Source organism: Aplidium turbinatum, chromosome 2, assembly GCF_918807975.1.
Source record: "Aplidium turbinatum chromosome 2, kaAplTurb1.1, whole genome shotgun sequence".
In the NCBI taxonomy this organism is placed as follows: Eukaryota; Metazoa; Chordata; class Ascidiacea; order Aplousobranchia; family Polyclinidae; genus Aplidium; species Aplidium turbinatum.
Window position 1 is genome coordinate 56,000,610 of NC_137473.1, and position 26,971 is coordinate 56,027,580.

Here is a 26,971-nt window from a genome sequence, read left to right on the forward strand (position 1 = left end):
TAGTTACGGTGATTCCACTGCATGAGTGAACTTGTGCATGAGGGCCACTCCGTGTCGATTCACACAGTCAAGAGATTCAACCTTTCGATTTTCTTTAAATTTTACACACCTTTTTACTATTCTATGTGATAAACACTTGCAAAATTTGAGTGAAATATATTGAGAAACACGAAAGTTATGAACCATTTAGTTTGGGGGGGTCTGCTGAGGGAGCACAATTTTTTTATTTTTGGCCATGTTTGAGGCCCTATTACTGCTAAACTAAATTAGGTAACAACCCAATTTTTTCACAGGGGATAGTACTTCTGCCAAATATTAAAAAAACAACATCGTTCACTTTGTCACTCTAAAAGGTCAAAGGTCATAAACTCCCAAATTTGGCCGTTTCCAGCTCTCGGTTAAAATTTTCCAAAATTTGGAAAGCTCACCAAGACCCCATTTTTGATTGATTTTGGCTGAAATTTGGTGGAAGTGTTGTTTACAGGATTCTCTATGAACTAAAAAAATTTCAGTACAAAATATTAAATAGATTGGGAGATATTTTATATGAAACATCGGTCAAAATGGAAAAAAGTTAAAAGTGGGGTCCTTTTAATATCCCGGTTACCCATAACCCCAGAGAAAATTTGCACTGAAATTTTATCCACATATTCACTAAGATATGACAAGTCTACCATGCAAAATTGATCCATGGTTCTCAATGTTTTATAGAAAGTATGCGTCAAAGTAAATCCAATTGTGGCAACCCTTCAAAAACAGGAACAGGAAGTTCTTCACTGTGTACAAGTGTGTAGCACTGGCCTGATTGCTGAAGCTAGGTTTGGATATTGCAAGAAAGTCCTATTTTTCCTGTTTATGCCTTTTGTGTTTACTGCACAAAAACAGCAGTCGCTAATGATATTTTGGCTCATGCCACACCATTAGACTTCTTTTGTTTCGTCCATTGACGTAAATGTTCTTTCGAAGTTTTGCAAACAATGTGGGGAGCCCAAGACTTATCTTGATCCCCAACTTCACTTTACAGCAAAGTAAAGGTGTGGAGTCTGAAGGTGTTGTGTGTCCACACCTTTACTATTGTTTACTTTAAAGTTTATGCTTACTTTACTGTAAAGTGAAGTTGGAGACCAAGATAAGTCTTGGGCTCCCCACATTGTTTGCAAAACTTTGAAAGAACATTTACGTCAATGGACGAAACAAAAGAAGTCTAATGGTGTGGCATAAGCCAAAATATCATTAGCGACTGCTGTTTTTGTGCAGTAAACACAAAAGGCATAAACAGGAAAAATAGGACTTTCTTGCAATATCCAATCCTAGCTTCAGCAATCAGGCCAGTGCTACATACTTGTACACAGTGAAGAACTTCCTGTTCCTGTTTTTGAAGGGTTGCCACAATTGGATTTACTTTGATGCATACTTTCTATAAAACATTGAGAACCATGGATCAATTTTTCATGGTAGACTTGTCATATCTTAGTGAATATGACGATAAAATTTCAGTGCAAATTTTCTTTAGGGTCATGGGTAACCGGGATATTAAAAGGACCCCACTTTTAGCTTTTTTCCATTTTGACCCATGTTTCATAAAAAATATCTCCCAATCTATTTAATATTTTGTACTAAAATTTTTTCAGTTCATAGAGAATCCTGTAAACAACACTTTCACCAAATTTCAGCCAAAATCAATGAGAAATAGGGTCTTGGTGAGCTTTTCAAATTGTGGAAAATTTTAACCGAGAGCTGGAAACGGCCAACTTTGGGAGTCTATGACCTTTGACCTTTTAGAGTGACAAAGTGAACGATGCTGTTTTTTCAATATTTGGCAGAAGTACTATCACTTGTAAAAAAATTGGGTTGTTACCTGATTTAGTTTAGCAGTAATAGGGCCTCAAACATGGCCAAAAATAAAAAAATTGTGCCCCCTCAGCAGACCCCCCCAAACTAAATGGTTCATAACTCTCGTGTTTCTCAATATATTTCACTCAAATTTTGCAAGTGTTCATCATATAGAATAGTAAAAAGATGTGTAAAATTTAAAGAAAATCGAAAGGTTGAATCTCTTGGCTGTGTGAATCGACACGGAATGGCCCTTATGCACAAGTTCACTCATGCAGTGGAATCACTGTAACTTAAAAAGTTGACCTGATGGACAAAAACTGATTGCATTTTCGGATTCAGCGCCCCAAAGTTAGTCTAAATCAGTTCAAAAACCGCCGGCACCAAAAATTGTGTCGGCCAGTGTAATATATACGATTTCAAACAGTCTCTTTATTTTGATTTTTTTGTTGTCACCCCTTTTGTCGATGGCCTTGACGATCGAAAATTGATGGCTTGGGTATTGTCTGCCAGATATGCTGAAGCTGCAGCCATATGAGGTAACGATGCCTTGTGATCTTTGATAGAACCAATCCTTACATTCGTTGTTCCTTTAATGTAATTATGCGACATGCGTCTTTCACTACTAAATTTCTCACATTGAGCATCTGTTGCTGCACCACTGCAGGATACTTCCTGCAGTAACTTATTTGCACCACATTAGATTTACTTGACCGTTGTCGCCTTTATAACGCAACCACTTGAAATTTTTTTTCGATCCACATTTGGATTGTAGCAATACTGCACACTCGTTTTTGAGTTTTAATAACGGTGGCTGTGGCTTTATTATCTTTATCCACTGCCGTAGAGCAAGTGGGTTCTTCGCCCTCATTCTCACTTTCAGAATTTTCCCTGGACCTTTTCTTTTTTACTGTATTATCAAAACAACAAGTTTTGCTGCATCTTGCTGTAGTAGCCTACTCGTATAATCTAATTTTGTAACCAACCTTACCCATGGCTACCTATAAAGATACGGCCTGAATTGTCATATTTTGCAAAAACTTTCAGATTTTGCTAACTTTTGGCGAATGTTTAAATAAATTTTTCTAAAAATTATATTTTTAAGCTTTCTTTGCTGTATTCCCCAAATGTCACAATATATTTTAACATCCTCTGATGTTGACAAACAAAGAAAATTTGATTTCGAAGATTTTAGTCAGACTGTTAATTTTTCAATAACAGTGTGATTCAACGTTTTTCAACTTACTTTTTCTCATTTGCTACTGTTTCAGTGTTTCTCCAAGGCAACAAAAATTATATTCTCGCAACTATTGTTCGTGCTATGCATTGAAAATTTGTATCGCTAATTCCTGTGTTATTTCTCGGCGGACAAGTATGACCGATCTAGATGGTACTTCCCGTGGACATCACATGCTATGACGGCGGACATGTCCGCCCTGAATTTCGAGGCCTAATGTAACGAAAACACAAAATCAAGCAACGCATTTGATAGGACGACTCTCCAATTAGTACCACCTAGCAGATGAAATACTTCACAAGCAACAAACTTCAGTCTGTCAAACTCGCTAACCGGCCTTGCGTTAATGGTTCAAAACCTTTACGTTATAAAATATTTTTGTTAAGTATTGCCTAGTGTATCTTTTCTAAATTTAGTAGTTTGCATGACAAGAATCAGGCATACATTGGCACAACCAGACATTTGGTAAGCAAGACTAGAACGTTTTTGAACACAGTTGGTAGCCTACTGTAATAGAACAAGACAATCTATGACTCATTTAGGGCAAGTTTTTGCAATTTTTGAAACTTTTTTTACAGCTTCTGATAGCTTCCTAAATACTCAGAATTTATGTAGTAGCCTATGATGTTTTAAGCTGTTTGTATGAATTTTATATTGCAACTTATTTCTATTTTACATACAACTTTTTACTGCAACTTTTATCAAGTATTGCGTGAAATGTAAAGGTGTGATTTAAAAAACATGCTGTAAAACTGTTTCTGATATGATTCTACTGTTTTTTACAACTTTTTTATACAACTTATGATTCAACTTTTTTTTACACCTTCCGGCAGCTTCCTAAATACTTAGAATTTATGTAGTATGATGTTTTAAGCTGTTTGTAGGAATTTTATATTGCAACTTTTTGCAACTTATTTCTATTTTACATGCAACTTTTTAATGCAACTTTTATTAAGTAGCCTATTGTACAAAATGTAAAGGAGTGATTTAAAAAACATGCTATAAAACTATTTCTAGTGTGGTTCTATTCTCTTTGCTTTGCATAACGAAGAGCTATGTGACGGTTTAGCTGCATCCAAGACGGACTATATAAGAGGCCATGACAACGTACAATGGGATTGTTAAAACTGGGGGCAGATAGTGATGTCATAGTGCCATTGTCTTCAATGAAATTTCTCTGCAGATGCTTCCATTTTGCAGTGCATTTAGTGCAGGGTAGTCAGGAGTTATTTTACTTTAATGAATACCGGTACAGTAGCCTACTTAAGTTAGAACTCTAAACTTGGTAGGAAAGTAATTTATAGGTGTCCTATATCAGCATAAGGATGAGATAGATCGATATTTGAAACAGAAATAGCCTACTTTGATTTGTTTTGGTATTTCAAAATATGTTTTTTTAATCGTTTCCAAATCTAAGCAATTTCATTTGGTTGTGCGTTTGAAACGACAGTGAAAAACTGGAGAATCTGAGAACGTAGGCCTAATAAGCTGCCAGACTAAATTTGACCCAACACGTCTGATACCTATATGAATGAGAGAGTCTCCTACAAGTCAGCAGTTCTTGAGATCACCAGCTGAGTGTATGAAACTGCCATACAGAACTACTAAACTAGGCTACTAGTTTGAGAATCTCAAATAGGCCTATTAGTTTCTGTGAGGTAGAAAACGAATAATTTACTTTTGCCTTTTCCGGCGTATTTTTTTTATCATTTCATTTTGATTTGAAGCAACTTATACTTTTCTTGGCTTCCCCCTAGGCCCTAATCCATATTTCGGAAATTTTTGCAATAAACAAATTGATATCATCAGTCAAAAAGTTTTCCAACCCCCAGTGCTATTGCATGGTAAGCTGCTTTTCCGGTTGTAATACAATGATTGTTTTTACGTTCATGGATGATTTGATTCGAAACAGCATAGCCTAATTGAATTGCTGGTCGTCATTTGAGCTATTAGGGCGGAGGCCCGGAGGGTCTACTCTTGAGCAGCCTTGATGGATAGGCTATTTAACGTCTTAATACGTCTATATTTGATTCAATCTTATATTTGATTTGTTTTACGTTGTGAAGCGTTGTTTGTGATATATTAGTACTCTTGTAAATATGGTTAAGAAGTGCTGTGTCTTTAATTGCAATGGAAATTATAGTGAAGAAAATAAAGTTGCAGTGTTTAGACTGCCTAAATGCCAACCGGAACGTGATAGATGGCTTGCCACTATCCCAAGGGATAATATTCCCGACTCAAAGGACATCGTCGTTTGTGAACGCCATTGGCCAGAAAACTATCCTACCACCATCAAGTATGGGAAAGTAAGACCTTTGTATCCACCATCTGTGTTTACCTGTGTCCCTTTGAGTTTAGTTCCTTCAACACCGTTTCTTCCTAGAAGTACTCAAAGGGCGTTAAGTGGAATTCGCAATCAGCCTGTTGATGAATTACCTAGTTTTGACAAAAGTGACATTATTGTGAGCTTTGAAAATCTCCTGGCTAATGCTTTTAGTGTCCAATTTCCTTTTTTAGCAGGTGATGACATTGTTGTATTTCGGGCTCATCAGACGCTTGTTTTTCAATGCAAGGAATTTATGCAAGATTCCGGCATACCCAAGTTTGTGTTAAGAATTGATGACAATCTGAGCTTTGAAGCATTTCATTCTGGAGTAAAATGCTCTATAACGTTTCTATCAGCAAGTAAATGTTCCAGATGGTCACAAATTCAAGAAGCTGTAAGATTCTTGCATTATATGGAATTATCTCATCAACAAAGCATTCTTTTACAACAGATGAAATCTATGAATTTTATGCCGGCTATAGAAAAGAAATACACCGTGGAAACAATCGTTAGGTCCTTCGAATATTTTTCTTTGTCCAGAAGCTCATACAACCGACTGAGACGGGATTTTAAGTTGCCCAGTATAGTCTGGGAGCCAAATGCCATTTTTTCCCTTAACCTTGCATTGTTGTATTAAGTTTTTTTTATTGTTGATTTTGGTAGCCAAGGGTCTCTATTATCAGAAACTGCTTGATGACATGTTGTCACCTTTGAGCAATTTGAGAAATTCAAGATGGTGTCCAAGATGGCCGCCATTACCTATAAATGACCATAACTCCCTACCCATTCACTTTAGGAAGGTGATTTCTGTCTCTATACCTAGGTTTTAGAGGTCAAGCTATCCATTAAAACTAAGTATTACGTTAATATCGTATAACATAATGATAATTTCCAAGATGGCGTCCAAGATGGCCGCTATTATACCTATAAATGACCATAACTTCCTACTCATTCACTGTAGGAAAGTAATGATTGTCTCTATACCTAGGTTTTAGGGGTCAAGCTATCCAATAAAACTAAGTATTACGTTAATATCGTATTACATACTGGTAATTTCCAAGATGGCCACCATTACCTATAAATGACCATAACTCCCTACCCATTCACCTTAGGAAGGTGATTTTTGTCTCTATGTATCTAGGTTGTGAGGGTCAAGCTATCCATTAAAATTATGAGCATTAGTATATTAGAGCATTAGTATTATGTTAATATCGTATTACATACTGGTAATTTCCAAGATGGCGTCCATTACCTATAAATGACCATAACTCCTTGTAAATATCACATTGCAGGCCCATAAATTCACGGCGGACATGTCCGCCGTCACAGCATGTGATGTCCGCGGGAAGTACCATCTAGATCGGTCATATTTGTCCGCCGAGAAATAACACAGGAACTAGCGATACAAATCGTCATTGCATAGCACGAACAATTGTTGCGAGAATATAATTTCCCGCGAATTCTAGCGCGCATCTACAAAACGTGAATACTGTACCCCTTAGTTTCCATTCAAGCAGAAAAACTTTCGACCTTTACGTTGCTTCAAGTTCAACGATTGATGACATTGAATCAGCGTAACAAAGGTGAACTCTTCGCTAAGTCTCGTCCGATTAATCAGTTATGCGGCGTATGAAGCAGCTACACGACGCTTTGACTCTGCAAGCGCACGTCGTTGGTCTGATGAAAGCCTTTCAAAGTGACTTCGCTGAAATTTTAAAAAGCCTTCCAAACCGTAGCTATAGTTCTCAAATGGCGAATAATTATCAAGATAAAGTGATTAAGTATGACGATCGCCGTTAAAACTGGTGTGTCCGCCGTGAGACTTAATTTTTCCGCCGAGATAGCTGCTCAGACCGAACACGTTTGTCCGCCGTCAACTAAAACGAATTTCGAGGCCTGTATTGTAATAGACGGGCACTAATATAATTCACTGTCGTCTTTTCAGGTATAGACTATAGTACTATAGTATAGTATATGACGATCACCAATAGTGAAATATGAATAAACAACAGTGCTTTTTCGTGTCCAAATTTGGATGTGAGAATAAGACTGAACCGTTGAAAGACACGGGTCCTGTCAGAATTCAAAACTTTATCAAGCATAGCAAAATCTACGGGGACAGGTATCATAAACTTCTTGAAGAAAAAATTATTGAAAATCCAGAATGCACAGTAAAATGTCACAGAAACTGTGCTTCAACATATACTTCAAGCCTCCAGGTTGAAAGGCACAAAAGGAAGAATCCAGGAAGTTACTCGTCTTACATTCCACCTAAGACCAGGAGACGGTCATCACTACCAGGGTTTATCTTCAAAGTACATTATTTGTTTTGTGGGAAAATTTGTGTGCTTGAAAAAGATCCCAAAAACCCAAAACGTTGGCGACCAGCATATTCTTATTCATGTCGGGAAATAGGCAGCGCAGGTGGCAAGAACTCACTCAAGCAAACTATACGTGAAGCCTGCGAACGGCGTCAAGATGAGCTATCAGAAGTTGTGCGGCAAAGGGTAGATAGCACTGTAGCCTAAGTGACCTTCATGCAGCTGATGCAAGGTATCATGTAGATTGCCGAAATAGCTTCTTGTCAGAAAAAAATGTGACTTCAGCTGCAACTAAGTCTGATAGCCAAGTTAACATTGATCGTGCCTTTGAATCACTTGTTGTAATGATAAAAGAATCGTCCGGCTTCCTGAATTCAGTTGAGTTGCATGAAGCATACAAAGAATTCGGGGATGATAGGCTGACACGTCGTTTAATTGTCCAAAACCTATGCGAACGCTTCGGCGATGGGTTGGTGGTTTTAAAGTCTCCAGGGTTAGCAGACATTGTTAGCTTGCGAAGTATAGCTGCAAGTCAGAATTACAATTAAAGAACATTTGAATATAACACCTGTGGTCGTTTTCCTTTTTATATTTACCTCCAAGAGTGAATAGTATATAATGTATATAGAAGATATTTTAGTGTTACGGCAGCCATCTTGGAAATTACCAGTGTGGAATACGATATTAACATAATACTTAGTTCTAATGGATAGCTTGACCCTTACAACCTAGGTATAGAGACAAAAATCACCTTCCTAATGTGAATGGGTAGGAAGTTATGGTCATTTATAGGTAATGGCAGCCATCTTGGACGCCATCTTGGAAATTACCATTATGTAATACGATATTAACAAAATAATTAGTTCCAATGGATAGCTTGACCCCTACAACCTAGGTATAGAGACAGAAATCTCCTTCCTAAAGTGAATGGGTAGGGAGTTATGGTCATTTATAGGTAATGGCGGCCATCTTGAATTTTTCAAATTGCTCAAAGGTGACAACATGTCATCAAGCAGTTTCTGAAAATAGACACCCTTGGCTACCAAAATCAACAATAAAAAAAACTTAATACAACAATGCAAGGTCAATCGTCTCTGCCACCGGACTAGTACTAGAACACTTACAAGACTCACATCAATTGTCAAAAACACTGATGATTTTTCTTTTCTTCGGAACGTTTTTGCTTCATTAGATCAGAGGCAAAAGACATGTCTGCTTTTAATCGATAAAGTTTATGTAAAGGCAATGCTGCAATACCACGGTGGTGTCCTCTTTGGCAAAGCTGTAAATAAGCCAGATTTGCTTGCAAATACAATGCTGAGTTTTATGGTAGTATCTCTTTTTGGAGGCCCCAAGTTTGTTTGCAAAATGTTGCCTGTTAGAAAACTCGATGCAAAGTTTCTTTTTCAACAAACTCAGCAGCTTATTTCAGTAATTAAAAATTCTGGTGGAAAATTAGTTGCAATACTTTGCGATGGTAACCGGGTTAATCAAGCTTTTTTCAAATCATTTTCTACCAAACCTGGTGCTCCATGGCGAACGGTTGACGACATCTTCTTGCTGTATGATTACGTGCATTTGCTCAAGAGCGTACGCAACAATTGGATAACAGAAAAAACTCAAGAAATACAATATACTAGTGCCGGAAGAAAACGCATCGCAAAGTGGTCTGATCTGAAAGCACTTCATTGTCATGAGAAAGAAAAGCTGGTAAAACTTTGTAAACTTACTGATGTATCCATATCGCCGAAGCCTATCGAAAGACAAAAAGTATCGACTTGCCTTCAAGTTTTCTGTGACGAAACGTTGTCTGCGCTAAGAACGCACCCACTTCTTATTGATGATGCAAGCGACACTGCCATTTTCCTGCAAACCTTCATTGACTTCTGGAAAATAGTTAATGTCCACGGTCCTTATGAAGATACCAAGTTCAATGACCAACGACGTGCAGTTATCCGATCAGTGTCTGATAACAATTTGCGATACTTAACAAGCGTTGGTGATCTCGCAAAAAATTTGTCTCCAGTACTTGCTAGCTCACGCGTGAAGTCGTTGACTCGAGATACCTCATCGAACTTGGCTCATACTTGCTACGGACTGGTTGATTTGACGAAGTTTCTTCTTGTCTCTGGTACTCATGATTATGTTACTCTGGGAAGTTTTACAACAGACCCAGTGGAGAAAGAGTTTGGCAAGCTTCGACAGGGTTCCGGAGGCACCTACTTCATATCCGTCCAACAAGCTTTAGAAAAACATCAAATACGCAAAACCAAGCTGTGCTTGAGGTTAAACACTGATTTATTTGAAGCCACTGCGCAAGTGTCTCACACTCATAGCTGTCCTAAATGCTGCTTCAGTTTATCAGAACGTTTTTGTGATATGATTGACAGTTTGCCACAACTAGAAACATGCTTATCTGAAGATACTAAAATGGCTCTAGTGTACATTGCAGGCTATATTTCACGACTTGATCACGATGATGAGGACACGTACAGTATTTATTCGCAGTATGGCTCTTATCTTAATGAGTTGAATCGAGGTAAATTAAAAGTACCTGGTGATTGCTTGTGTCATTGGTCATTTTTTTGCTACATCATGTTTCACGCTATTGCTGATTTAACCTGCATCTCATCACTTTGTAAGGTATTTCTAGTGATTTCAGACTTCTATGGATTTCATGTTTCGAAAGCTCACTGTCGTATTTTAAGCAATATCTTTTTTAACAACTATTCTTCACTTTATTGTCCCAGATCTGACAAAGAGCCGAGACAGAAAATTCTCAAGCTTGGGAGTTAATTATCATGGATTAGTTAACGTTAGTTTATGAGCTTTTCTGGATATTTATCTTGTTTTTTTCTTGAGTGTTCTCATTAATACTACTATAAGTCGGGTTAGCATAATAGTCAAATTATATTGACCTACTAAAGATGATGCGTATCAGCCTTGTCTCGATATTGACTTGTTTATAAGGCTTGGTGAATGATGCATTACTTTTTACACGTTAACAATTAATCTTTTAACTAACCGAGTCTAGGCTACGAGTAGCTGGTGCATTGTTTTTTACATACTTTTGGCTAGTGATGTTACCACTTTTTTAAATATCTCAGTGTTATCATGGCTCATCCACCGCAATTTTCAAGGTTGGTGTGGTACAATATCAGTATCACGAACGATTTAATTGTATTTTTCCTTTTACAAGTTTGTGATGGGCCCGTTTGATACAAGATTAAAAAATACTTAAATTGTTTACAAGACGAGTAGCGTAGCCTGCTTGGCGATTTATTTCAACTTTCAGTAGGCGACCGTTCTGTAACAATATACAGTATTAATTTTTTAAAGCTGCCACAGCTTTCGTTTCAGTGTTATAAATCTTAACGTTCAATGTCGGTTCAATTGAAGACAATGGCACTATGACGTCACTATCTGCCCCCAGTTTTAACAATCCCATTGTACGTTGTCATGGCCTCTAATATAGTCCGTCTTGGCTGCATCTCAACGTTACCTATGACGCAACAGTTGGCTTGCAAGCTAGAAGTTCACAAATCACAACCTCAGCAAAGCACGACAGTGCCCGAACTAAATTAGAAGTGGAAGTATGACTTGGCTTTTGGCCAAGCCCGCATCAACGGAAACAGGTTGTGTCAAGTCTTTCGAAGTAAATGAATGGTAAAAAGGTAAATAAATAAATGCAACTTTTTACTGCAACTTTTGTTAAAATTAAGTGCAAGTTTTTCACGATTTTAGTGCAACAAAAACTTGCCCTAGTTATCATGTATTTGATTTGGTGTGTAACTTTCCAATGTACTACTTCCTTGAATCTATGCAAAATTATATCTATAGTGAAATGTGCATGTTAGACTAAAACTTTTGAAACTCATTATATTATGTAATAAAACATAATTGCCCCTACGAGAACTAGTTCGTGATTTCTGTTTTTGTGTCTTTTGTATAATTAGTTTTGAGTAACGTCATGTAGATTATTTACTTGTTGTCAAACTGAATAACACTATGTCATTTTGTGTTATTCATTTTCAGTGGAGAATCCAGCATAGAACAATTCTTCACAAATTCCCAACCAACTGTAGGCTATTCACCATGGCTTACCAAGGTAGGCTAAGGCGTGGTTTTCATATCAATCATTTTTTCAATTTGTTGTTTTGTTAGAGCAAAATTAGAAAGCAGGCTAATATCATCCTTCCAGAAAGACCGACGGTGTTAAAAGCGTTTTGCAATTCAAAAAGGCTTATGTTCTAAACATTACATATAAAAATTTCCAAATGGGCCCCGATAGCTCAATTGGTTAGCGCGTGACTTCTGGAACGAAGAAGCTTCAAGATCAAGCTGCGCTGGTTCGACTCTCGGAGTTGCGCTTGAGCAACGCAAGTTAAGGACTGCTCTCCATTCAGCGGCATCTAATGGATGGAATAATTCCGTGGCAACAAGATTTCAAAAATCGGAAACTTCCCTTTGTCAATCTCGGTGACAGGGCCTGTGTCAGTGGTTCAAAGCCTCTACAAGTATGCGAAACTGCCAGGATTAAGCTCTTCAAGAAGCTTTCCCAGTCCGAGGTTAAAGATTCAATCAATCAATCAAAAGCTGTCTCATACTGATTCCAAGCGTCAAGGTATGAGAAAATAAGGTTTTTGTTATGTAAAGACTTTGTCTCTAACACAAGCAAGATGACCAGTTCATTTCTCCTTTTTCTTCTAGCAACTATGCCATCCTTATTTTTTACACTTGGTAAAGGTGTGCGATGATTTTCAACAACCAGCTTCAGCTAGGAGTCGAACCAGAATCATATGATTGGAACAGAAGTGCCTTTCCCCTGCGACATCCCACTGCCATTATTTCGTTGATAACGTTGTTTAATTATCAGTTTAATCGGTAATTACTTCACAAATCTCGCACTATGAGGTGGCATTTGCAGTGGAATGTTGTTCTACGACCTTGTTTGAGCAAGATAAATTAGTGCAAACCAGATTTAATTGTACGATAAGAACAGTCGCTCTAGTTCAACTTCCGCGGTGTGCGCTGGTGAAACACGGTGAAAGAACCACTGTCCAACAGCAGCAGCACCTAGAAAATGAAATAATTCAATCATGATGATATTTCAATCTCGCTGATCGGTCTGCGTCAGTGGTTCAAATCCTCTACGTGAATGCAAAACTACCAAGGTTAGGTTTCTAAAAATGGTTGTTCAGTACAAAAGTAAAGCTACAAATAATCAACTTCAGTTTATTTTATTGGGCCAAATATTGCACTTTATCGTCACCTGGCGTCAATGTTTTATGGTGCAAATAATTTTAGCCCCGATAACCCGATGATTGACCTCTTCTTCTGAAGGAACAAGGTAGTTTGTTTAGACTAAGGAAGAATCGTCCAACAGTGACCGAACCAGTGTGGACTTTCACAGAACGTGGAAAAGATTTGAAAAGCTTTAACTTTATTGGATTTACCTCTATTTTGTATTCAATGTTTCCTCCTGGATTTCATTCAGATATTCATCATCGGGAAGCAGGAATTTTTATCTTTTGCGCATTCCCAGTTAAATTGATCGTTGTCGTCTTTCAAGGGTGTGATACTTTTTGTTTTTATAATATGAAATTAACCCATTTAACTGTCATAAAAATGAATAAACCAAACGAAGTATGCAATTAGTCAATAACCTAGTAGCCTACACTAATCGGTTATGTTGGTAAAGGATAATTGGATCGAATTTTTCGATATCACGTGATTCCACAACTTCTTTTCAGAGACTGATGACGTCACTTCATTCAAACCATTATTCTGATTGGCTTCAATGGAGGTCAAAATTAAGTTACTTACTATCCACACAAGAAAAAAGATCGATTGAAATAATTTTCTGTTTATGTAACCAAAGTATTTTCTTCATTCAATTTCATCACTGATTGGAGCAGAGGTGGGCAGCAGTGAGCTACTTTTGTAACTCTGCAACTGTTTTGGAAGCGGTAACGCTGCTACATTTTTGTTGGAGTAGCGGATGCAGCAACGGCGATACTTTTTTCAATGCAGCGGTAGCAGAGAGGTGCTACATTTCTTCAGTCACACTCCCGCTATTCGGTACTTTTCAGTTTAAAGTAAAAAAATGAACGTTTTTAGTGATATTTCATGGAAACAATGCGTGAGAAAAATCAAAAGCAGAAATCATTCGACTGTTACGGGAGACATCAAGCCACGTTGATACCGACAAGAGTGACACCAACACCAGTCATAATTCCAAGGATGACTTTCTTCGTGTCTTGATGCCATCGCATGAAACGTCGGTACGAGAAGACAAGGCAATTGTTATGGCCTGTATATCTGACAGAAGCAAGCCCTTAAGCATGTACTTCTAGACTAGTCTAGTCTAGCGCTAATAACGGGTCTAGAAGTCGTAGTCTAGAAGTACATGCCTTGAGCTTTCGCAGTGCCGATTTAAACGTGCTTTTATTAACACTAGAACGGCCGAAAAAAGTATACCTCCAACGGCCGTTGGTGTCGAAATCGACACTTTTCACAAAAACTTTATTTTTTCGCAAAATTAACAGTAATAGTTCGTTTCATTTTACACTGATAAAATTATCTGAACCACTTATTACTTTTGTCACCTACTTGCACTGTTCATTTTTTGGTTTCAGACGAAAATTAGGACGTCGACTACCAGGTTTTGATCAGTTCGAAGCTTGACTGTATCTGTATCTTGACTCTGTACTGATCTAAAATTCAACAGAGCGAAGACATTATTATCATAAAAATAGCACACATTTCCTTATTCAGAAAAAAAAATCAAACAAACCAACAAACACTTTATGCAGTGCAGCCTTTGCACTCTATGACTTTCCAGTCACCATTATCACACTTCCCACTTTTCGACAGTGGCGGCAAATGGTAACTGTATTGTTTTTGCAATAATGTCCAGCACATTTTCTGCGTTTTCTAGATTGTTGTCCTTGCTCTTTTCTCTGCAGTGTCGGCTTTCGTTTCAGCACATAAGCAGTTCTCAAGCTCTCAATCTGGAGGATAAAATCACGTCGGCTGATGTTGCTGCCGGAACGCATTCGAAAAATAATCCAAAAGTTCAAAGCTGCAATATCTAGCATATTTGTCCAAACTGCAAGAGGCAATCTTTTGCTTGCTGCATGTGTGGTGCATTTTTTGCCATTTGGTCAAACGCATCAACTGCTACTTTGTTCTCGCTATAAAAATGGATCACAAAAGGTTTCTTTTTCTCTGTTGCATCAATACTGGGGGCTGTCATACACAGTGCAGGATTAAGGTGGATGCTATTGATGCTGCAGCATTAGGCCCATTCCTGAAATAGGCCCAGACGAAAACAGACGTGAATTTTCCGGACGCTGAACAGTTTTCCTTTGCTTAATTAACCCACAAATAATTCTTATTATGAAATTTGTAGTCCGACTTTCGCACGCCTAGGCACAGTGTTACGCCTAGGCACGTAAGATAAAGCAAGATTTTGGCATAGACTACTTATTTAAGATGAAAAATTATAACACTTTTCGAGCTGTTTCAGGGCCCTTCATTACTTCAGCCGCAGATAAGATGCACGGCTTTATTAACTCTTCCCCAATCGTGTATGCTTTTTTTGGTTTTAACTATTCGTAGAGAAACTAGATAGGATTCATGAAGAAAGGATTTTTCGGTAGTCGTCATCTTTTCATTTGCTTTTTTTAATCGTTCATATCAGAGAATATTCGTCCAAAATATTCAAGTGGCTTGCCTTCAAGATTGTTGTGCTTTGAATGAAAGTGACGAACAACTTTAGAAGGTTTCATAACGTCATTTGGCAGAATTTGGAAGCACACCAAACATTAGGGCCGTGACGATTGTTCACTACCCGGAACTATTGTAAAACCAAGCTCCAAGTATTTTTATTGTATTGCCTGACAAATTCCCCTTTTCGTTTCTTACTTCCCTCTGTGACACTCAACTTATCTGCATATGCCCTTTTCGTGGTTTACATTTGCACCTACTGATACTTGGTTCATTTCCATTTTGAGAATTATTTGTTTTAGAAGTCTTAGTTTTTTCCTTCTTGTTAAAATACACTTGTTGGTTCGTTGATTCCATATTAATCCTTCTGTAGTTTAACAGGACAAGCTATTGCAGCATCTGAAAAGTGAAGAATGACCTTGTATTACAAAACTTTTTGAAAGCTAGACGCAGTTTATGACGAAACAATCATAAACGGCACAAAATCTAGGTCATCGGAAGGTTAACATTTATTATTAAACAGTTCTGCTGTATCAACGAAGGAGAGATAGGCTATGCCAGTTTTAGCCTACTGCTGTGAATCGGCCAAGCGTAAAATGAGTTTTACAGGAAGTATCAACTTTGCAATGCTTATGATTCCAGATTAAAATTAGCTTGGCAGAAAGTAAGATACGGTACTTCGCGGACCGGCGGTTGAGAACCACTGATTTAGGCTAAGCCTTAGGAATAGATTAGGTTAAGGCAGTAAGATTAGTACTCATTATGTACTCATTACTCATTATGTACTCATTACTCATTATGTACTCATTACTCATTACTCATTATGTACTCATTACTCATTATGTACTCATTACTCATTATTTATGCGCACCCAGAAATCGGTGAGTGTGAACGAGTCAGCAGAGCTTACCATGTACAAGCTTTTGTCGTCGTTGAACCTTTCTCAAACATTTCCAAACGTCGAGATTGCTTTGCGCATCTATCTGTGCTTGATGGTGTCTAATGCCTCCGGCGAGCGGAGCTTCTCAAAACTGGGAATAGTCAAAGGAGAGCTGCGGTCCTCGATGAGGGAGGAAAGGCTAAACATGCTGGCGCTTATGAGCATTGAACATGAGGTGCTGAGCAGCCTTGACTGCACTGACATGATCGAAGATTTCGCGCTTGCTAAGGCTCGAAAAACAGTAGTATAAGTAAGCAGCACTAGCGCAGCATTGACAATATGCCAAGCCAACGTTAAGTTGATCTGGATTAGCCTTTTCTTCATTAACTCCGCTTTTCAGGCAATATTGGTATTGAATTGTGTTGGTGTTACATAGCCTGATGTTACTCTCGAGTTTTTACGACAACACGTCGTTATTATTGTTCATGTTCATTAAAATTTGGCTGACTGCGTCGAAAGCAATAAAGGCTCTTTGGTCGGTCTGATTACGCGTGTACGGTGGAGTCAGAGTGTCGAATGCATATGTACCAATGCCTAGAAAAAATAGGCCTGTTTTTGCGCTGCAGCATCAGGCCCAGTTTCGTCTTAATCCGGCCCTGGTCATACATTTTACATAGTGGAAAGGACAATTGCATTTCCTTTTTGCACTGATAGTTTACAAGCATGCAGCTGTTCGTTGAATTGTAGAAGAATTTACTGAAAAATCTTTCTCCTCCACCCTTGTTCATCTCCTTTGTCAATCCTTTACTGTTAGCTCGAACAGTTCCAACAGTGGTTCTATTTCTTTCCTGTAGCAAACCAGCAAGACTCACCCTAGTAAAGAAGTCAACTGTTGTGGCGTTGTATACCCGCTAATTGGGAAAATTGTAACATAAGATTCCCGGTTCCGTTCGTCTGTATGCAATGACCGAAAGAAACACTCTTCTGAAAACGTCTATTCAAGAATTGTATTTCTGTAAAAATAGCCTCAAAGCTGTCGAAATTGGGACGCAACACCGTAGTCCATACGCCACTAAAAGTTGTCACTACGATACAGACTACTTAGATAAAGACGAAAGTTTCATCCAGCTGGTAAGCACTAAGCAAAACAGTTAAATATGCGACCAACTCTTCAAGCAACAATTTTACAAATGACGAGAATAGATTGCAATATTATAAACGCACGTAAGCAGCTTCTGTGACATAGTAGTGATAAACATTGCGAAGCAATTCTTAACAGGTGTTCAAAGGTGATGATGCAATGTTTCATGTTTCAACAGGTGTGATACAAGTCTTACGAAGTATGTTGCAATCTTGGCTCATTTTTTAGGAAAAATTCCATGACGTAAAACGCTAAGATTCAGTAGACCTGAACGGTTTTATATGACGTTTGATTTGGTGAACAATTGTCGGGAACAACGCTATAAAGCAGTGTTTCCCAAAATTTTTTTCAATAGCGCCCCCCTGGACAACAAACAGAGTATCAAACGCCCCCTTCGACAAAAAAAAGTAAAACCAAAGTTATTATCCATTCACAACAACTTAAAGACCAATTCTAATGAGACGGATGAGGTTGGTGCAGATCAGCCTCTTGATATCGGGTTTCACTTTGGATAGGAACAATCTTAAGTCTCCCCGTCTGACTATGCCAAGACGGTTTCTTTTGTTATCCAGAAGCGTTGTTAAGGCACTGAAAGCACACTCCATCAAGTATGAGCTGGGAAAGGCAATAATAAAAACTTTGACCCGATTCCGCACGTGGGGGTATTTCTCTTTGATTTGGTTCTGTAGCCAGAACGATTGACACGAGATATTGAACTTCGGTTTGAGTGCAAAATCGCTTTGCAATTTTATTAGTTCCTCCTCAAGAATTCCATGTTCGGAAATATCACAGAATGGGTCGATTACCCAGTCATGGATTTCTAACTGGAATAATACATCCTGGAATCGAACTCCCATGCCTTTGTGGACTTCTTCAAGATGATTGCTGTACGTCTCTACATCAACATCAGATATGCCTTTGTCACTGGTATCAAGTTGATGCAAGCTTGAGAATTGGAAAAATTCTCGTCTGGCTAAATTTCGCTTATACAACACGAGCTTATTTCGTTACCCTGAAGGGATAATTAATTTTGATTCATTAAATTTGGAAAATACCCTATGTCTGACAAGTAGGCGATATCATTTCTCACAACCAGGACGTCATTCGCAAGGCCAGGGTTACAACTATTTAGAAATTCCACGATAGTTTCAATCAGGGAATAAACCCGTGCAAGGCAATTTCTCTTGGAAAGCTATCGTATTTCGGTGTGGAGTAGTAGGCTAATGCGCTCAAAAGCTTCATCGTTCTCATTTGCACAATCGTTTGAATAAAGCGTGTATTCACAGCGTGCGCTTTAATTTTATTCATTGCTTTGATGACAGTCTTCAAAGATAAATTAAGACGAACGCTAGATCAAAATACTCTCAGACTGTAAGGTCGGATTTGCGTAATCGCAGTGCTTCAAATTGTCATGCGTTATGCGTTACGTTACGACCTCAACTAACTTGTAAGGCACTGCGAAGCGACGTTGCCAACATAATTTCCACAATATCTGCCACAGAGCTCTTATAGTCACCGTCTTCTTTTGTATTTCTTTGAAGCGAAACATGACAAAAAATGCTTTGCAATCCTCTTCTTGTAACTGCCCCGATTTACTCTCAGCGCCCCCCAATCGCCCACTTTATAGCCAGCGCCCCCTTCATGGTCGCCAACGCCCCCAGGGGGGCGCTGGCGCCCACTTTGGGAACCACTGCTATAAAGTGTGAAAACTATTGAATTAGTTTTTTTCACACAGAAAATCTTTTATACTTTTCAAATCTTATTAAATTTGTATGAGGTATCGATTTCGACACCTCGGCCGTTAGAGGTAGATCCACCCATTGTACATAGCATAAAAAGATTTTTTAGAAAAATAATACTGAACTATAAAATGTAAGCATAATTGGGAAGCTACTGAAAGTTTGTAACAGTTGTGATAATAACTAAGGCCCAAAATAGTGACCTAAATTTCTAAAAGTGTCGATTTCGACACCTCGGCTTTCTAGTGTTAAATACAACACCCTCATTCCTTCCAGTGGTGCGGTGGAGCTTTTTCTTTGTTAGAAAAGACGCGCTGAAGCCAAAGTGGCAGGACTTAGCGGCTCACATCACACATCTGTTGCTGCACCATTGCAGGTTACTTCCTGCAGTATTCGCACCACATTAGATTTACTTGACCATTGTCGCCTTTATAGCGCAACCACTTGAAAAATTTTCTTCGATCCACATTTGGATTGTAGCAATACTGCACACTCGTTTTTAGTTTTAATAACGGTGACTGTGACTTTATTATTTTTATCCACTGCCGTAGAGCAAGTTGGTTCATCGCCCTCATTCTCACTTTCAGAATTTTTCCTGGACATTTTCTTTCTTACTGTAGTATCAAAACTTAACAAGTTTGCTGCATCTTGCTGTAGTAGCCTACTTGTATAATCTAATTTTGTAACTAACCTTAACCCATGCCATCAACATTACTCGGAGATCAAAGCCAGACATTGTGACTTAAGACTTGAACTAAGTTGCGCGTGATTAGTTCTAGAAGTAACAGTCCAAGAGTTACTGCGGTCCAAAAGTTAACGTGCTGCTGCAGCGTGACAGTCTAGAAATGACGTCAGACCACAAGTGAACAAAGCTGCCCAGCGCTTCCGAAAGTGATATAAAACCAAAACAAATTAAAACTAAGTTCAATTGAGCAGTTGCTCTCAAGCTCATGTATACCTTTTCATTTAAGATTAATCAATGCTTAAAATTGTTAATGTAACTTTTTGAGCAGTAGGAATTTCATTTATTTTCTTATATATATTTGGCAACCCTGGTAACGTTTTGACTGCGGTCACTTCTGGACCGTTACATCGGTACTCCCATCGATTCTTAGCGAAGAATTCACCTTTGTTACGCTGATTCAATGTCATCAATCGTTGAAGCCACGTAAAAATTGAAAGTTTTTCTGCTAGAATGGAAGCTATAAGGCAGGGGTTACCAACCTTTTTTGCATGCAGGCCACTTTGGCACTAAGGAGAGCTGTAGCGGGCCGCACTACTAAGATGTTAGGTAGGTTGACTTTTACTCTAGAAAAGAACGCATTTCGTACCCAGTATCCAGCGTTACATGGGGTTCATATTTATGTTAGAATACCGCAGCAACAAAATTAATCGAATAACGCTACTACCAGGCCAAGCTCCTTTTGCAACACTTTTGACTTTTTTAACAATGCCTAATAAATAGAGGCCACTTGTTTTGCGCACTTATACCGAGGCGGGCGGTTTCATCAGAATATCCATCGCCAAGCAAGAGTGGTGTTGTTACTTCGCTTCGCAAAATATATCTTGCAATTAACAGTTTCAGTAAACAAGGAAATGTTTGACACATCGCAATACAGGCAACAATAGTGACCTGTAAACATATCAGCGAAAAATAGGCTCCAATAACAGGGAAAAAGTAACCAGGTACCATGAAACAAACGCTTGTGGAAATCACCGAAAAATCGTAATTCTATCGTAATTCATGAACAGTCTTTTCTCTAAAAAAGCAATGAGTTGGTTTTTCATCCTTTTTGTGAGAGTCTATAAAACCGTCTTTTTTTATTATAGACAATCTGTCACTTAAGGTGCTCATCAGCGTGGCAAGAATTTGTTGATTAACAACATTTTGCAGTACTTGCTTCCGCAGTACATATACTATAATTGGAACGATACAGAGAATATTAGCATGGCTCCTGTGCAAGAATGACACGCAAAATCGTGAAGCTTTCCATATTTCTTAAAAAAAAAACGTTTTGCAGTACTAAGCTAAATCTTTTCATAATACAGTCAGAAAAAGTCTCTAAATTTATATGTAATATTTTGCCAATTTATTGTAAATTGAGTTGCCTCACCGACCCATTTTGCTAACAAAAACTTGCATAGCCTACATGTAAAGAGAACACCCTGGTGAAACACAATAACGGTGAAACTCGCACTAGTGTTTACATGATATTTGCAAACTTAAAATAAGCAACCCTATGCTCACAGACAATTTCGAAATTCAAAAACAAATGTTTGAACCAACCACTGGGACAGTGTGGCTGGACATCGCATTGGAATAACTAGCAACCCCAACCTAGAAGTATAATCTCATTGGTCGGTCGCTGGAAGCGCATGCAAAGCGAAAATATGCTTCACGGAAAGTATTTTTTGCCTTCGTGCTCTTTAACTCTTCAAGAAAAGTATTTTTGGTTATACTTCTACGCTGATACCTTCCGCGGGCCGCCGTTTGGTGACCCCTGCTATAAGGGATACAGTATTAACTTTTTCTAGATGCTCGCTAGAATGCGCGGAAATTATATTCTCACAACAACTGTTCGTGCTATGCAATGACGATTTGTAGCGCAAGTTCCTGTGTTATTTCTCGGCGGACAAATATGACCGATCTAGATGGTACTTCCCGCGGACATCACATGCTATGACGGCAGACATCATATGCTATGACGCCGGACATGTCCGCCTTTAAAGCAACGCATTTTGATAGGACGACTCTCCAATTAGTGCCATCTAGCAGATGAAATACTTCACAAGCAACAAACTTCATTCTGTCAGATATCCCTGGTAATTTTTCGATGTATTTTTTAATGAATAAACCAAAGTATGCAATTAGTCTATAACTCAGCACACTAGTCGGTTGTTGTTAGCAGGAAGCCAAACCATGGCCCACTCAAGAAAGGAGGAAAATTCGATCAGATTCCTCGATGTCACGTGACTCCACAAATTCCTTTCAAAAGCTGATTATGATGATGACGTCACTTTATTCAAACCATTTTAAATATAATTCACACTAGAAAAAAGATTGAGTGAAATAATTTTCTGTTATGTAACCAAAGTATTGTCTTTATTCAGTTTTGTCAGTTATTCGAGCAGAGGTTTGCAGTAGCGCGCTACTTTTGTAACTCCGCAACTTTTTTGGTAGCGATAACGCTGCTACATTTTTGTTGGAGTAGCGGATGCAGCAACGGTGATACTTTTGTCAATGCAACGGTAGCAGAGAGGTACTACATTTCTCCATTCGCTCTCCCACTATTCGGTACTTTCCAGTTTAAAGTGAAAAAATTAATCGTTTTTAGAGGTGTTTTATGGAGACAATGCGTGAGAAAAATCAAAGCAGAAATCATTTGACCAATACAGGAAACGACAAGCCACTTTGATACTGACGAGAGTGACACCAACACCAGTCACGACTTCGAGGATGAATTTTTTGAACTGGTGGCATTGCATGAAACGTCGGTACGAAAAGAAAAGTCAAACGTGGGAAACTTTTTTCAAACAGAAAGCAAGTCCTTGAGCTTTTGCAGTGCCGATTTAAAACGTGTCTTTATTAAGTAAAAATTCCCATTTCTTCCAGTGGTGCGGGGGAGAGATTTTTCTTTGTTGGAAAGGACGCGCTGAAGCCAAAGCGGCAGGACTTAGCTACTCGCAGTTAAAAATGCTTGTGTTTGAAATTGATACCAATAAATTTCAACAAGATCCTATTTTCTAAAAGGATGTTGAAATGACAGTTTAAATAAATGATATAATTTGTTTTCAAAGTAATTTTGACATCACAAAGTGCTTTCTGTGTTAGTTTAGGTTTAAACAAAAGTACCGTAGTGGGAGAAGTAGCGGTAGCGGATAGCGCGCTACTTTTAAAGTAACGGATGCCCACCTCTGGATTTGTAAAATAACTTTCGTAAGTAACTTTGACAAAGTAAGGTTGGGCAAAGTGAAACAGCGTTTGACTTTCTTACGTCAGTAGCTTTGTCATGAACTCAACCCAACCATGAGTAAAGTTCCACAAAATCTATTGCAGCGATTTGTTTATTTACAAACCTAACATATACAGCTTTCAACATACTAACATACGTCATAATCATCGGGTTAGGCAATTGATGTTTCCATGGCTTCTATGAACGCATAATAACAATCTTACTTTGCATAAATGAGAAATAATGTGAGTTTCATTTTTTCTTGCCTTCAACCGCACTGCAGTATGAAACTTTGTAAATTTTATTTTGTGTGTTATTCGTTCTGAGGATGCGCATTGTCATGGTGCGCGAAACGTCAGTGAAGCAATAAACCATCCTGTTTATTGTTGCTTTTACTTTCAATTTCATGAGATGAACGTTGCAACTAGTGCTACAAAGAATTAATCAGACAAAATGGAAGATATATTTAACGCTGCTTTTAGCCAAATAGGTAACCCTATCGGTAGCATCACGGGGTTTTATGAGGTCGCTCCACTCTATTAGTGAAATATTTCACAAAAGGAAATATAGTAGAAATGTGAAATTTCTTGACTTTTAGGTTTTAATTTTTGCAAATCATATGTTCTAAACCTAAACGGGTCATTTTTCTACCTTGCTGACCTTCACAATAAGCATTTCGTATCAGATGGCTAGAATTTTTTTCGTGCAATGGTAGATATATATATGTTAATGTTAGTGCAATATAAATGTTAGTGCAATTACTTTGAAATGTAGAAACGTTCAAAAATGCCTTATATTTATGAGCAAAAGTAATATTTTGTTTAGTTTAGTTATTATTAAAAAAAAATCAATTTTGAAGCTATTTTCAGGAAATTAGAATAAAAACCGGGTTTCTGACGTTTTTTCATCTCAAACAATTTATTTCAATAAATTTGTTGGGTAAAAAGTTAATTTCTATACGCACAATACACATCGCTATCATCTTGTAAAATATTTTATTTCTGTGATTTTCATATGTTCCGTTATTAGCGGTTAATTAGCACGGGGCCAAGATAGCCCGTGACGAGCCTTTCCGCGTACGAAAACAGCTCGTATTAAGATAGGTTAAGAAATGCTAAATGTTCAACAAATATCATCCTGCTCTTCTCCCACCTAGCAGATTAATATCTTGCAAAAAATGTATAAAGAAAAACCACATCAACTTGAAACGAAGAAACAAGTTTCGATGGTCTACAACACACATGTTATAGCTGTGTTCTTCGCTGTTCAGTTTATTTATTTTTTCTGCTGGCAAATAAACAAAAATATACACAACCCAATAAGCAAAAATAATTCGCATAGCAAGGATGGCAGCGAAAGACCTAAAGGTCACTAAAGTCAGCTGCCACCCAAACATATAAACAAAACACAAAAATTAAAGAACATAATATCGGTACTTAGCATAGTACAGTGAAACCACAAAAACAAAGCAACATAGAGAATATGTGCAAGGAGATAAGCAAATGTGATGTTGGCAACATGAGTCCATCAGCACTGCTTGTAAAAACACAGTCAGGCTAAGAGCCAACTTATAATTTCATAAACAATTTGATGACAAAAATAACTAATTTGCAGGATTTAAAGTTGTATTTTTATTATAAGGATGAATATAGTTGTAAATATATAATATAGTTAGTAAATATTAAATATAAGTATAAGGATAGCAGCGAAAGACAAAAAGGTCACCAAAGTCAGCTGCCACCCGAACATATAAGCAAAGTACACTAATTAAGGAACATAATGATTGGTTGGTTTTGAAATTTTATCCTGGTACTGACAAAGCCTTGATAGGTTATTCCTGGTAGTTTCGCATACTTGTAAAGGCTCTTGACGGAGGGCCGGTTACTGAGATTGGCAGAGTGAAGTTTTCCTATTGTTGAAGTGTTGTTGCCGACGAATTATTCCATTCACTGGATGCCGCTGAATGGAGAGCAGTACTGAAATGCGTTGCTCAAGCGCACACCCCGAGACTCGAACCAGCGACGCGTGATCTTGAGTCGGACGCGTAACCACTGAGCTAACGGGGCGGACACTACAATACCGGTACTTGACATAATATAGTGAAACATGGCCACCTGGAGATGCGCCTGATTCGTCACATTTTGCAGATTTTGATTCCAGCTACTGCTAATGTCTGACTGACATTTTATGAGATTTTTTTAATTTTTGCTGTCTCTTAATGATATAATAACTTTTTGTTGCCTTGGGGTAGGGACAGTACCATCCCTACCTTGGGGAAGCAGGACATACAATAAGGCAAAACTCGTTACAAAGATCATTAATAGAAGGAAAGATAAATGGTAAAAGAAACAAAGGCAGACCAAGAATGATTTGCACAACAAACATCACTAAGCGGGCAAAATTAAGTTATGAAAGTGCAGTACGCACAGCTCATGGTCGAGAACAATGGCGCATTGTATCCAACCCTCAATACGAGGAAGGAACATAATGATGATGTTGGGTCAGCTTTTTTCTTGTCTTGGGGAAGCAGTAGCAAATGAGAAAAAGTAAGTTAAAAAATCATTTTATAACTAACCTTGCAATGATTCAGCACCCGCACACCCCTTGGGAATAGTTTTCGCACCCCTGAGTAATACGTGCATCTCTCAACCCTTGTTTTACTGTTTTTTACTGTTCAACCCTTGTTTTATTTGTTTTACTGTTTTTGTTGCTGGCATGCCAGCTATTCAGCTTGCACTTAGCTTGCACTAAAAGTCCTTTCTATGACTTTGGGACACATTGATCAATAATTTTAGTTTTCCTTTGAACTGAGATTTGAACTGAGAAGGAAACTAATCTTGTGTCTTCCCAAGACACAGCTGCATGCTTTCAACAGGTGTTGAACTTTTTGGGGATCAGATATGCTTTCACTATTCAGCCAACAGATTTATCTGATTTTGCACAATAGGCTAGAGTTTTGTGTTCATTCTTATTTAGTGTGTATTGAGAATGCTGAAGGTGTCTAGTGTCCAACAAGTCATTGCCAAGCAAAAACCACTGGAGAAGGGTACAGATTTATATTTGCAGTAAACTTCCAATCTAAAGTAAGAGCTAGACTTTGCCAGGCCATTTTTTAGTGCTAATAACATACGAAATCAATGATCAATCCCATAAAGTGCATGAAGACTGGATCGGCTGGAGAGGCAAATGAATCCACCAATTGGGTCAATGGCTTTAACACTTTGCTCCTCAAAGGGAGGCCGGATTTGGCCCCCCCCTCATATTTCCTTTAATTATTTGAAGCACAGTAACGCCATGCACTTGGTTTTTCTTGACTTTTCCTAAAATTGCCAGGCGGATCTGATGATATTAAATTTGATGCTAAAAGTTGTGTAGTTTTCTTGTAAATTCAAGATTTTGGTGAATTTTTGCTATTTCTAGCTAACTTCCAGCAAAGCGTGAAATGGATTACATTGCGATGACAAGCCATAAGCTCATAATTGCTTCGTGCATCGATATGCGCGAGCAGAGAGAAGCATTCTCTTGCTTTCTTTTGTTTGGTTTGACCTCAATAATACAAAGCGCGTTATTTCTTATGCTACAAAGAAAAGCCAGTGATCGCAAAGCTGTTAATTAGAAACAATAATAGCAAACGTTTTTTGCGTTATCAGCTCTACAAAGAAGAATAGCAATCCACGATCAAAATAGTAGACTATGGAGGCCACAAACTATTCAAAACAGTTGTTTCAAGCAGATAATATTCATTGACGAATAAAAAACGTTACAATAAGAAATCTTCTCTTGGATAAAGACACGAAAACTTGGTTTCGA

General features: G+C 38.1%; 1 long non-coding RNA gene and 1 other non-coding gene across 2 annotated transcripts in view; one reads left to right on the plus strand and one right to left on the minus strand.

The window, feature by feature from the left end:
- The window catches only part of LOC145764752 (uncharacterized), a 58,642-nt gene that overhangs the window by 22,927 nt on the left and 8,744 nt on the right, over positions 1-26,971 (minus strand). The window lies entirely within an intron of this gene.
- On the plus strand, positions 21,102-21,208 carry LOC145765789 (U6 spliceosomal RNA). Its single transcript, XR_014288661.1, has one exon. It is a non-coding gene; the product is annotated as a U6 spliceosomal RNA (small nuclear RNA).